This window comes from Centrocercus urophasianus, unplaced genomic scaffold (genome assembly GCF_019232065.1).
Source record: "Centrocercus urophasianus isolate 14NV4802_14NV808 unplaced genomic scaffold, USGS_Curo_1.0 seq_16, whole genome shotgun sequence".
NCBI classification, from domain to species: domain Eukaryota; kingdom Metazoa; phylum Chordata; class Aves; order Galliformes; family Phasianidae; genus Centrocercus; species Centrocercus urophasianus.
The window spans coordinates 9,624,032-9,637,167 of NW_024884711.1; the positions used below are offsets into that span (position 1 = coordinate 9,624,032).

Consider the following 13,136-nt stretch of genomic DNA (forward strand, 5'->3'; position numbering starts at 1 on the left):
AAAAAAAAAAAAAAAAAAAAAAGAAAGAAAAAAAAAAAAAGTCAGCTTTTAAACCCTAAGGAGCTCCTGGTCTTCAAAAGTGCGAAGTACATACAGTTCTAGTTGAAGTTAATAGGAGCTGCAGGTGACCAGCACTTCTGACTCTGAGGCCCCAAGCTACTGTACAGAGCATTGCCCCTTTGAAATTTCAGCCTAACATTTATCAGCAGCCAACTTGCTGAAGTGCAAGACACATGCATCCTTTTCCCCCGCACAATATTTGCTTGTTAAAAGCACTGAGCAGTTGTGTGAGACGTGGCTCCCTGCAATGCTGCAGCCCTGGTGAAATGGGAGGTGAAAACACCCACTCTGAGCCTGATCAAGTGTGAGCCCCCAGCCATTGCATGTTAGGATATATTTCTGGAGCCCTCCCTGCTGAGAAGAGGCTTGCTGTCTCAATGACCTTGGCCACTTTGCTCTTTTGTCCAGCTCCATTTCATTCCCCATGAAGCCAGCCAGCAGTAGCAGCCGGGGCTGTGTTTTTGAAATGCTGGCAGGACCTCTAGAGAACCATGCTGCCTTTCCCCTGCTGTGCTGCCAGCACCTAAAATCTGCCAGGCAGCAAAACAGAGCAGGCTGCCCACCAAACAACAGCAATAGAGGGATCAAAGCCCAGAGGAAGCCCAGAGAAGGAGCATAAAGGCACTTTTGAAGTAAACACGTGCAATCACAACTCTATTAGGAAATAGAATTAAAAAATAGAGCATGAACTGGGAGGGTTGAATGACTCATTCCCAAGATGGTAGAGCAGCACACGGTATGCAGGTAAACACTAGATGCTTGTTACCATCTACCACCTGGCCCTGCTCTGCACCACAGCCCCATACCAGGCAATTCATTTCTCTCTGCTTTGTGAGCCCACCTTATTCACATTGCTCATCAACTCTTGCAGGCACGGACTAGCTCTTACCCTCTGTTTGTATGCAGCTCAGCACAGCAGAACTGCACAGTCAGAGGTAGCCTACAAAGAATAAAACAACATCAAAAACAATAAAAAAGGGAAGAGTAAGACCAGCTTAGGAGACACCACTAGAATACTTATTCTAAAAAAAAAAAAAAAAAAAAAAAAAGAGAGAGAGAGAGAAAAGAGATGTGATGCTCCATCAGTGGAACAAGCACCACAACATAAGCTCTGGCTGAAAGAAAGAGACCAGAAGAGATCTTAAGAGGATGAGAAGAATAAACAGGAAAGGAAGGGGAAAAAAAATGAAATAAAATGGTGAAGAGGCAGATTTTCTAATGCAAAAAAAATGGACAAATCACAGAAGAGTGACTGCTGACTTGCCTTCCATTCATTTCATGCTTTTGGTGCTCACACCTGATGCCTCAGCCTCTTTGGGTCTTCCCTTGCCATCTAAGCATCAGATTGCCTCTTCACCACTGAAGTGAGTTAAAAAGAAGGCACTAACTTACCTGACAATTTCTTCTGAGAGTAAACGAGAACAGGAAGGAGATGGAAGCAAATTAAAGTCACGTATGCCTACTCCAGAATAGCTGACTGGCACAGAAAGGAAGTCACCCACCAAAGATTGAGAAATAAAAAACAACTAATAATTTATTCCCTTTCTAAAGAAAAGGAGAGATGAAGCATAAATGCAGCCTATTTCACAGGCTGTTGTTGGAGCATGGCAGTCATATTTCATCCCTCAACACAGATTATAAAATCACAATCTACGTCTTTGTGGCCACTGGCAAAGTTCCTTGTTCTGCTTTAAAAACACCAATAATCCACCCTTGTTTATAATGTTTTCACATAATTATTTAAAAACAAAGCCTTTAGGAAACAAGAAGTTATCAGCATCAGGAATATCATCCATTTCTCTTCCATCCACAACATACCTTGAAGTCAAACAAGCAGTATATATTTTTTAGAAAGCAACTACTTTCAACACATGCATGAGGGAAGCACATATGATAATGTCACAAGCCAAAATAGAAGAAAAAAAGGAAACAAAAAAATGACAACAGGAAAAACTTAAAATAAGACCTGACAAGTCCCACAAAGTTGGGGGATGATGGAATGAGGAAACCAAAGCCAATAGACTATAATGACCATGCATCTTCTAACTACTGTTTGACTAACACCTATCAGTAAGTAACTTCTTTGCCATTCACTTAAAAGGGTACTGTAGATCGCAGTAACTGTCCTGAAAGATTCAAGCACAGATCAGTCCCTATATGATATTGATTGTTTCATGACAATCATTTCTCAATATCCTTCTCAATATCCTGAGAAGAGGAATAGCATGGAACAGAAAGGCTTGGGCTATGAGCAGACAGTGTTTGAAAGTCTTCCTCTACTAGGTAGGAGGACATAGCAGTCCTTGGCATCCTTGCCCAGCTGCCCACTACACTTCTAACATTTTCTGGAAGAATCTTGGCCAAGCACAGCTTGAACCACAACTGCCCTGATCTGCCCTTGCGTCACTGGACATGTACCACAGACTTCTCCTACACCTGCTCCTCCAGGCAGCTCATCCTTTGTGACTGCCTCAGCTCTCCTGCCAAGGAGGTGACAAGGGCTGAAGTGTGCTTATCCCCATCCCAGCCAGCCCAGCTGCTTGCCTCAGGTAAGTGTGTTTCAGAAGTACTCTGCAATCCTGGATGCACCATCTGGGAGTAATATTGGGTCTGATTTCGAGTGTTTTGAACACTCCATCTGTCAGAGTTGTGGGCACTCGGCACTTCTGGATAACCAGGGATTAACATGTCACTTCTGCAAATGTTTTCTTTCCATTTTCCCAGCTTTGCCTCTGCTATTACACCACTCAAGCACGGTATTTGCTCATAAAGCAGCAACAACATTCATCTACTCCAGAGTCTGCCTGAAAAGAGGGGATGTGGATGGTACACAACTCTACCCTAAAACCTCACAGTAATCTGGTATAGGCTTATGGAGGCTGTGGACCTTATTCAAATGCAGCAATTACACAAGCAAATAAGGTGTTCAAGGCATCTCTCAGAAAGGGTTGCAAAGATTAGCTAATGTTTATACAACTCTCTGAAAATTGAAGCGACTACTACATACTGAGCGTGTCCATCACCAGGGAACTATCTAAGCAAAAAAGTGTAGAAAGCAAAGGAAGCAAAACTTATTTCTTCTGTCCAGCACAATTACTGCCAGACTTATGCATGCTAAAAACACCCAATAACCCATCCAACACACTAAATTAATGTTTATGCTATTAAGTTTAGACAATCTTATGCTGAAAGCTTTTCAAACTACAGGAAATTACATGTTGAACAGGAACAACCCTATACAATTACAATGATTTTGTAAAATGGCAGATATAAAGCAGAAGCAAACTGGCTGGTGAGGCTGCTAAATCACACAGATAACAAGTGTGTCCTGGTGGGGCAGCTGCCTGTAGCTCTCTCCTAAGCATCTGCAGAGCTGGGAGCTACAGCAGCAGCCTCAAATTCAGATGAGACAGTGCCTCACATACCTCTACTTGGCAAAGCAGTCACAGCCGAGTGGGACCAACAGGTATCTCCAGTGCTGCCACCCAGGGGCCCCCATGCATCATCCAGGCCTATTTCTAGACCACCTTATGTTCCCAGCCAGCACCCATAGCAAGAGCACCAATGGAACAAGCACTCTGACTGGGGTTGTTTGGATCAGCCCATGTTTCTTTAGGAGGGAAAAGCCTCATAGGGATGCCAACAATGCTCACCAATCCTGTGAGGAGGATGCTCTCCCAGGCTTGCAGCTGCTTTGCTAAAGGACACAGTACTACATCTGCATTATGCTCGTTTTCAGGAAGGATTGTTTAACAGTACTTTAACACAGTAAACACCACCTTAATAGAGCCTAGGTGAAGCTTTCAGCTTACCAAGCCATCCTGAATGCTCTGTCAAACATCTAAAAAACTGCAGTGCTTCTGACTTTCCTCTGATGTCTTTCAGGTGTAGAACAGCATTAAAGGAAAGTTCTCGTGAATGCAAAAATCGGGCAGAGACTTGTTCAAGAGCTACCAGTCCTGTTCTTTACCTTACCACACTGCCTATGGCTCATCTCATTGCCAGTCTCTTTTTTTTTTTTTTTTTTGCAGAACAATTTCAGAATTGTTATTTGCACACAGAACAAGTATATATTATACAGTTCAATTACACGTGGTAGGCTATTGGTTTGCGTCTATCAGCTAAGCAGAACATTGACAGCTGTGTAGACACATCTCAGCTGATACTAAAAGCAGTCTTGTCGGCAGTTTTGATCTTATAGTAAATACACTGAAAAACTTAGCTCTAATTAGGCTTAAAGGCAGATACAATTTTCTGGAATGAACACCAAGTGAATGCTGCCGATAACACCGTCTTTGCAAAATATCTTGTTTAGTTTGCCTTCAGTAGATAGCATTTTCAAGATAAAATATTCTGACTCACAAGTGATATGTTCCTGCTGTTTGTGTGTTGACAAAAACCTGCATTTTGTATTTTAAGTGGTGTGCTATGCTTCATTAATAGGAAATCATCCTCTTGAATCGCAGACATATTAGCTGAGCTCCAAGTGACCTAATTCATTTTTAATATTTCAGAGTTGGTTAAAAGCTGAAACAAGAGATCACTAACACAGCTCCGACACCCCCGCCATGAAGCAAAAGATGTAGGGAAAAGGTCATGTGCTTACTAACTGGCACCCAACCAAATTCATCACTCTAAAATGAGAGAGGACCGCATTTCCCATTATGCTTCTCCCTTTATAAGAGCATCCATCAACTTGCACGATATCAACAAGCTGAATTTATTTATATGCGTGTCCCCTAATGAAAGGTCAGAGATCCAAGAAAGAAGAAATAAGCACTGCAGCCTTTGTCTAAGCAAGAAGCCGCTCCTTCCCTTTAAAGCAACAGCCTTTGAAGACCAAAAGAAGAAACAATTCCCAACCACATAAAGAAACTAACAAGTCCCTTATATGGCTAAGAATTGCAATGCTCACTCCCCCCCTTCTCCCCCCTTCAGTTGGAAAAATTATAACAAGAGGGGAAAAATAGAGCAAACTTTAAAAAGGCAGTTCTCCGAGCACCAGGGAATTCACACAGGCACATCATTCCAGCTTTAAGAACTGCTAGATACTTTCTTCTTGAAAGAGAAGGAGGACATTACACCAGGTGAGTCCCTGAAATCTGGATTTTAACTCTCCTGCTGTAACTATGGATACCCAGTCTTCAGACCCTTTTGTGATGTAGTGGTACACCCAGCTCCCTTATCTCTTCCTCTTGCAAAATGCCTCCAGCTGAAGTCCCCTCCATTCCCTCTCTTTGACATCACACCACCACAAGGTTTTGCCAGCTGTGTCCCTACGTCCATTATCAGTCCCCTGCTCTCAGTGCAACAGCATCTGTATCCTCAGTTTGCCTCTCAACCTCCAGGAGACCTAAAGCAAACATTACCAGCTTCTCAGCCAGGAAGTCAACCCAACAACAGTGTGTTTTGTTTCGGATAACCAGAGCGCTTCTTGCAAACAGGTTAAATGGGCACTGCATCAGCCTGTCCTGTGCCCTGCAGTGAAACAGAACATTTAAACACACCTTTAGGATTTAATCTATTAATGCCAACTCACAAAATAAGAACAAATTGCAGCTTGATTTAAGCTGGGGTCACAAATCTGCTCAATGACTTTCCATCTTGGATAACTTTGAATTACACAGAACTGACATCACTTCCACTTCATGACAGCTTATAAATTGACACCAACCACATGGCACTATCCATAAAAACATGTGTCAAGGAGACACCAACAAGGAACAAAACATCAGAGAGTTTTACATCGTAAACATGCAATCATGTGTGTCTTCTGGCTCCTACTACAATCTCTATAGATTGCGTGGTTTATTTCATTCATTTGCATCTGAATGAAGTCAATAGGATCAACCCTTACAGAAAATCTGTCCAAACAATTTAATCTGCATAAATTACTAGGGGTTTTTTTTTGTTTTGTTTTTAAATAAATGGCTACGCTCAATAAGTGGAAATTTATTCCCACTACTGTCACAAGCAAACAAGCACAGAAACAAACAAGGAAGACAAGAAAGAAAAAAAAAATATTTGCATCCAAAAGTATGAGAAAAATAATCTCTCTTACTTGACAATGTCAGGTCTGAAAAGTCTCTCAGCTAATAAAAACCTCTAGAAGAAGAGATTAGCCTTAACTGTAAAGCAGCAATCAAAAAGACAGTATGGTAAAAGAATTCAGCTGGACCTTCCAACGTGGGACTAAAGATATGGCAAATAACCTTTGCTTCACTTCTCCATTTACAAACTCTGCATTGTCAGGAAAGACCTACAGAGAAAAAAAACTGATTTGTTTCAAATTTCCAACAAGCCTTACAGTATTTTTATCTTAAGAACCCTACAAATAGAAGCAAAACAAGCCCTATGCTCTATCCTTTACTTTTTGTGGAGTAACCATGTAACTCTCGCGCAGAACTTGCTGATGTTCATTATAGGCACCAGGCTCCATGTCAGACATCTCATATGACTCAATTAGACTTCCATTATGTATAAATCATATCTCAACGTGGCAGAGAGAGCAAAAGAGGCAAAGACAGAATGAGCAGAAAACCACAAAGAACAGCTGCTGTAAAAATATAAGTTAGAATAAACATAGAATAAACAATATTAAGTTAAAAAAAATAAAGCCAAAGAAAGCCCCAAACACCATTAGAACATCAGATATGTCCCGACTCATTTGTACAACATAGCACCACTTTGACAGTTCTTGTTTCTTTTCTAATCTGTACTTAAAATAAAAAATAAACAACAACAACAACAGAACTCTGTACGTTCAGCTGTCCTGGTTTTCACCCTGGAGAACAGAACGTGCTTTGTGGGACTGATTCTGCATTACTGAGAACAACTTTGAAGTTTCTTTGATTTTTCAAGGGAAGCAGAATGGACCTCTATGACTGTAATTTCTATTCAGATATACCACTGTTAATCAACTACATGAAATATTGGTAACATTCTGCGTATCGGAAATATTCTGCATGAGCACGCACAGCTTTCAGGATGATGCACTGCACAGTGAGAGCAGCTCTCCCTGTAAAAAGTTTATTCCTCAACTGCCTTCCAACACTCAACATTGCCCATAGGAGTGGGAAAGCTATTGCGAAACAGCGTTACGCAAAGACTCACAACATACGCACTGACAGTATCTGAGCAAATCACTGCTCTCAGCCTCCCTTCTTTGCCCATCTGCAGTCTTCGGTATGGAACAACTATATCATAAAAGCTCTTATTCACACATGCTTTTGATATTACACTATTTAATCACACACAGCTGTAGCTGATGAGACTGTTACAAAACACAATTTTAATGCAGCACTGGAAACAAGTTCTGGAGACACATCAACCATTTTTCCCTCTACATAAAATTCTAACATTAAAAGACTTTTCTTCAAGAAAAACAAAACAAATTTATAAGAACAGCCAACTCATTCTTTAAAATCTGCTTCCCTTCCTGGATACTCCAGAATGGACTTGTTTGCAAGCTAACTTGAAGTCTGTGTTCGGAGTATAGATAGTGACAAACCTACTTCCCCACACCAGAAATAATAACAATTAAAAAGCCCTGCTTGAAATTACTGCAGAGAGAATGCTACCCAGGCTTACAGCAAGACCTGAAATGAACTCAGGCATCCTGCTTGGAACATGTCCTTTCTTATCTACTTCTTAATTCACGGAAATTTAGGAGCTAGCAGCCCAACCATTTTTACAATGACATTTGAATTCAAGTACAAATATACACCATGCTAACTCTGAAAGCCCACAGGCGTTAAAAAAATCAAGTCAGTAATTCAGAAGGGTGCCTTGTATTGACTATTCTACATTTCAGCAAGCTCTGGGTGTTAATAGATACAGTAGCATGTACATAGCCTAATTTGGCAAATGCTTGTAACTTAAATCTTTCCCTATTGAAGCAATGGATATTCTTGCAAGATAAACTTGCACGGCACACAGGAATACGAATGCTCAAAAAACTAATAATTTGGACATTCTTTTCCCACCTTTTGTGTTTCAACAAATTTACTTTGAGAAACGACATGAAAGGAAGACCAACAAAGAGATACAATGTTATCTCAATGTATATCATCACGACCCTTACAGCAACATTTTTATTCACACGTGTCAAACAGTAACAAGAAATGAACAAGTTCATGTATTTCTGTGCTTTCAGAACATCACCCCTTTGACATTCCTTATTGTTTAATGCAACTAGCAAAAACACTAGGATTGGGTATTAATGCTTCTGCCAGAATTACACCTAGCCTTAACACATTTTTAAACGGCACTTCAACAAACCCACAAACCCTTAAGGCAGCTCTCGGAGACACTTGAAAACACACCGCACCACACTGAATCCAATGAGGGCTCAGTGCAAATCAACTTCATTCCTCGAAATGCACTTCTCTATTTGCAAGTGTTTGCCTCCACTCTGGCACTATCACATGGGCTCCAGCTAGACTTTTGAGCTCTGGCGGCAATCCAAGCTGCAGATGGTTGGAAATGCAGCCTGAAATCAGTGTGTGGTTGATGAATTACTCCTTACACCTGACCCCTGCTTCACACCAGGCCCCGAGCACCACCAGCCCGAGGAGGGCTGTCAGGCAACGCCGGAGCTGGAACGCTCTCTTCAAGGCCTTCTGCGGGACCAGATGGCTGAGAGCTGGGAACGCCGTGAACTCTGAAAGCAGAAACACGAGCGACAAAGCAGCACGGGATTGGTAGGTATGAGGTGAAGAGAGGAGAGAGCTCCGTGCCCATTCCAAAAATACGCTTTCTAAAAGCAGCCGGTGGAGCAAGCAGGGAGGCGGCCCGGTGGCGTGCAGCTGAATGAGGTCCCTGCTCCCTGTGTGCCAAAGAATGCCCTAAAAAAAGGAAAAGAGGAAGCGAAACAAAACAGAGGACTCCATCCAAACACACACACCCAAACGTGCATTCACAAAGCGACTTTCTGGAATTGAAGCATAGCTGGGTACACCTGTTTGCATTCCCAGCTGGTTGCTCTTCAGGTGAGACAGGTCCCTGCAGTGCCATGGCCACGTTCATTCAGCCCCTCCTGCCTGCAGACCGGGCTGCCCTCTTCTCACACCCACAAAGAAAGGATTACATTCAAGTAGGCGTTGGGAAACTGCACTTGTGAACACAGACAGAAGCCACGTGTGCATTAGGTGTACTGGGATTAACATACATTGTGGGGACAACCGATGCTATCTCCCTGCTGGGGGTATTTCAGCCTCCTCACCGGGCAACAAAGTCAACACTGTGAGAGTTAAACTCTCAACCCAAACCATGACTAACAGATAGGAAATATCTGGAGAATGCATGAAAGCAAACTGCACAGAAATAGTTGCTAAACAAGCATATTTTTACCCCAAAAGCAGGTAAAGCGACCATAAAACAAGCAATTCCTGTCTGCAGGTAACTGTGACACTCTCTCCTTTCTACCTTAATGATTCAGGGTTTTTCTGTAGGCTGCTGAGTGAGCTTCCTCAGCACTAGGTCTAATCATAAGCTGCAGAGGACAAAGATAAAACATTGCGTCTACTAAATCGAAGAGGCTCTTTCAAATACATTCAGATAGTTTAGGGTGTTTGGGGGTTTTTTTGTTTGTTTGTTTTCCCTTTTCACATCATAACATGAAAATTAACATTGCTCAGTTTTGATTTTTCATTGTTCAAAAGGGCAAAAAGAAAAGAATTTGCTTTGGCAAGCAAGAAATTAAGGAAATACATTTGGACCTCAATGGAAGATTTGGTCTTGCTATCATTTTATACGTGACCATTTACAACATACTGCTGTAAGCTAGTTTCTTGAGAAGTTACGCCATCAGTAAGGATGCAGTTAAAGAAATGTATTTAACAACTCAAAATTTAATGCAAAGTTGCTGTAGGTTCTCCTCAAGCCTCCTTGCAATATTCTTTGCAGCGAGACTGCATGACTATCTTTAACTTATAAGAGTAACAAACAAAAAAAATGTTTCTTTTGAAGTAAACTCCAAACAAGAGACCCCACTCTCAGGATCTGCCTGGAGAAGTTCAAACGTTGTACTTCCAAACTGCAGTTGTCAGACAGCGTCACGACAAAACAAGAAAAATAAGGTTCTGTATTTCTTCCAACTCAGTGCTTGTTCTTAGGAGACATATTGAATTCCTTGCAATTGTCTCACAAACTGGCCTCCTCTCCCCCTCTTCCCCCCGCTCCCCCCCAGTTTTGGATGACGACGAGTTTGTCTAAACCTGCAATTGAAGTCATAGCTTCAGTGGTGGCATCTGCTAATTAAGAAGCACAAGTAAACTGAATAATAAGAGTGCGTGCTTCATGTTGCAGAAAAGGCCGCGAAATACTTTAAAAACTTAAATCAATCATATAAACATATGGAATCCATTTCTTCCTATTTATAATCCCATTAGCCGTATAGCTATTCATTTACACCATTTCAGTATAACAATGTGCTAGCTAGGTTGGAAGATACAAACACAGATTGTAGAATCAGATTTTGGGCAGCTTTGTGCTTCCCCGTGAGAAGGATGTGGTGCACAGTAATGCAGCACTTCTCAGAGAGTAACTGAGACAACTTCACAAAACAGGCACAGCACAATTCGGCGCTTCACCCAGACACACTGGGGAGCAGAGATTTCAGAACTTCAACACGCTGCCACTCAGCGTTTCACAAGCTGTACACAAACGGCACAAGAAATCCTAGAATCTCATCCTTAATTACAAATGGATGCATTCCCCCCTAGCACGCATGACTGTGAACACGAAGACATTCTTTCCTAAGAGATGAATCCTACAACGTTTGGTACAAAGGAGAGTTTTGAAGAAATAAATAGTTGAAGTCCACAGTACAATTGGAGTCACGCAGGGGTTTATTAATATGAGTTGTTCAAACAGGCATGATAAAAGATAGAGCTCTCCGCCACACTGTTATTTGATTACCCGAATATTAACTTTAGACATACAATGGATCTAACTGCTTTAAAATGTCCCAGAAGCTGATGGCTAGCTTTAAGGTAACAAAATCCAGATGCTGCCTGTCTGCGCTGCTCCAAACTCTCAGGGTCTATAGAGGAGGAAAAACTCCTACGAGTGTCTCCATATATGAATGCGTGTATGTGTTTATTATTTAGGTTTTACGCATGCACTTAACATGGAGCAAGAAAACTGGCATCTTACAAAACGTAGCACTGATTTGCAATGTTACCTGTCCTTGCAGAAATGTTTGATGTGTGCAGAGACAGACACACGTGACCTTTCACCAGGTTGATAATTTTATATACCAGCTATAAAAGGGTATTCAATTTAGCTTTTCCTTACCATAGCTTGTTTTTAACCTAATGTTCAAAAAGAAAAGAAAAGAAAGAAAAAAAAGAGAAAAAAAAAAAAGTAGCTATTTTAAGCTCAAATGTGAGGTTTATTTCTTTAAAAAGCTTATTTTACGAAGTTAAAAATAGAAAAGCAAAAAGAAGAGGAAAAAAGGACTGACAAAATGTAAGCTACATGAGTAAAAGGCATGGAATGTCCAATATTTCTCCTCCAATACTCGAGGCTATTGTTCTTTCAAAAAAAACACCATCAATTGTTTCATGTCCTTGGCTTGCCACATTTTGAGGAATAGCATCAGGCTGCGTCCCCCAATCCCCCAAACAGTTAAAGCTATGGGCAATATCGCAGGCAAGCTAGTGAGGGGCTGCTGCTGCAACAGCAACAATACATACTAAATGGCCACAAAGGTAAAACACAATTTGGATCGACCTTGAAAGAAAAAGGAGGGGAAAAAAAAAAAAAAAAAAAGGAAAAAAAAAAAAAAAAAAATAAAATAAACCTTTAAAAAAAAATTAGGGTAAAAAAAAAAAAAAAAAAAGGAAAAAAAAAAAGCAAGAAAAAAATCACTCCATCATAAAATTAAGAAGAGGTTAAGTTTCATATAAAAACCTGAACAAAACAGCGAAAGAAAGAGAAAATAAATGAGAGGTAGCCCTGTGACAAATTACAGGTTGTAATCATTTTGAATGGCTCTGGTGTCATCACGACTCAGACCAGCCTGATTCCCAGTTTTGACAATTAGTTAATTTATATCATGCAGCAGTCTGGCCATAAATGTTAACGGGAGAGTAATTTCATTAACGGGGCAATATAACTTCGCCATCAGAGCTGCAAGCAGACCAACGTGCTTCAGAGTCTGCACAGTCAGCCCCCCCCGGCACCTCACACAGGCACACGTCAAAGGTCCCATGTGCTAAATCCACCACGTGTGTAAGCAGGGGCAGAGGCATGTCTGTGTGCCCTGGCTATTATTTTTCCCCCCAGAAAGGATGCTGCTTTAGTGACTGAAACTGTGGCTGTGAGGTTATGCTCGCAAGCAGTCTTTTTTTTTTTTTTAACTATAATTTTTTATTTTTATCCTAATGTTGTTTGCAAACTTTAGCTTTAGGGATCTCTTTTATTACCATCATTCAGTCACTCAGGAAATCTTTTCAGCAAGCAGAGTGCTCCACAATGACATTATGACATTAGGGAAACGAGGCTTTAATTAACCAGCTCATGGCCAGGTAGCAGCAACCTTGCTCAGCCCCTGTCGAGGACACAGGCCTGCTCTCTGATCCACTGGCATTTTTAAAATTGGGAAGAAAGACAGAAAAGAAAGAGCCCATGAGTGGATACACGCTCAGAAAGTAGCTGCCCTCTATTTCCAGACCTTTTTAGTGCTGCAGAGTGCGGCCATCTCACCCTCGCCATGCAACGAGATACTAAAAGCAGCGCAACCCACTGCCACCAACTCCGCCAGATCTGCAGGCGGCAGCTCCTCATCCTCCCCAGCCTTTACAGCATCTCTCACACAGCTGATTAAAAGTTTGAGCTCCACAGACAGCTCTTCTGATGGCAAAACACCTCGGAGCGCCAAATGGACTGTACGGATCCATTGGAATGGAATTGAAGAGCCCCTGAAAAACCCCTCCATGCCTGATGCTGTCTAGAGCAGCCCTCACCCTATGCCACAATAAGCATGCTACCTGCCCTGCGTGATGATAGCGTTCAGACCAAACAATAAAAGGATTTGGCCGACGCCAGCAGCCCTCGGAGAAGGGAAGGAA

At 41.6% G+C, this 13,136-nt stretch overlaps 1 protein-coding gene across 6 annotated transcripts in view; it reads right to left on the bottom strand.

The window, feature by feature from the left end:
* RBMS3 (RNA binding motif single stranded interacting protein 3) overlaps positions 1 to 13,136 on the bottom strand; it is a 493,774-nt gene that overhangs the window by 431,689 nt on the left and 48,949 nt on the right. The gene's annotated exons all lie outside the window — the stretch shown is intronic.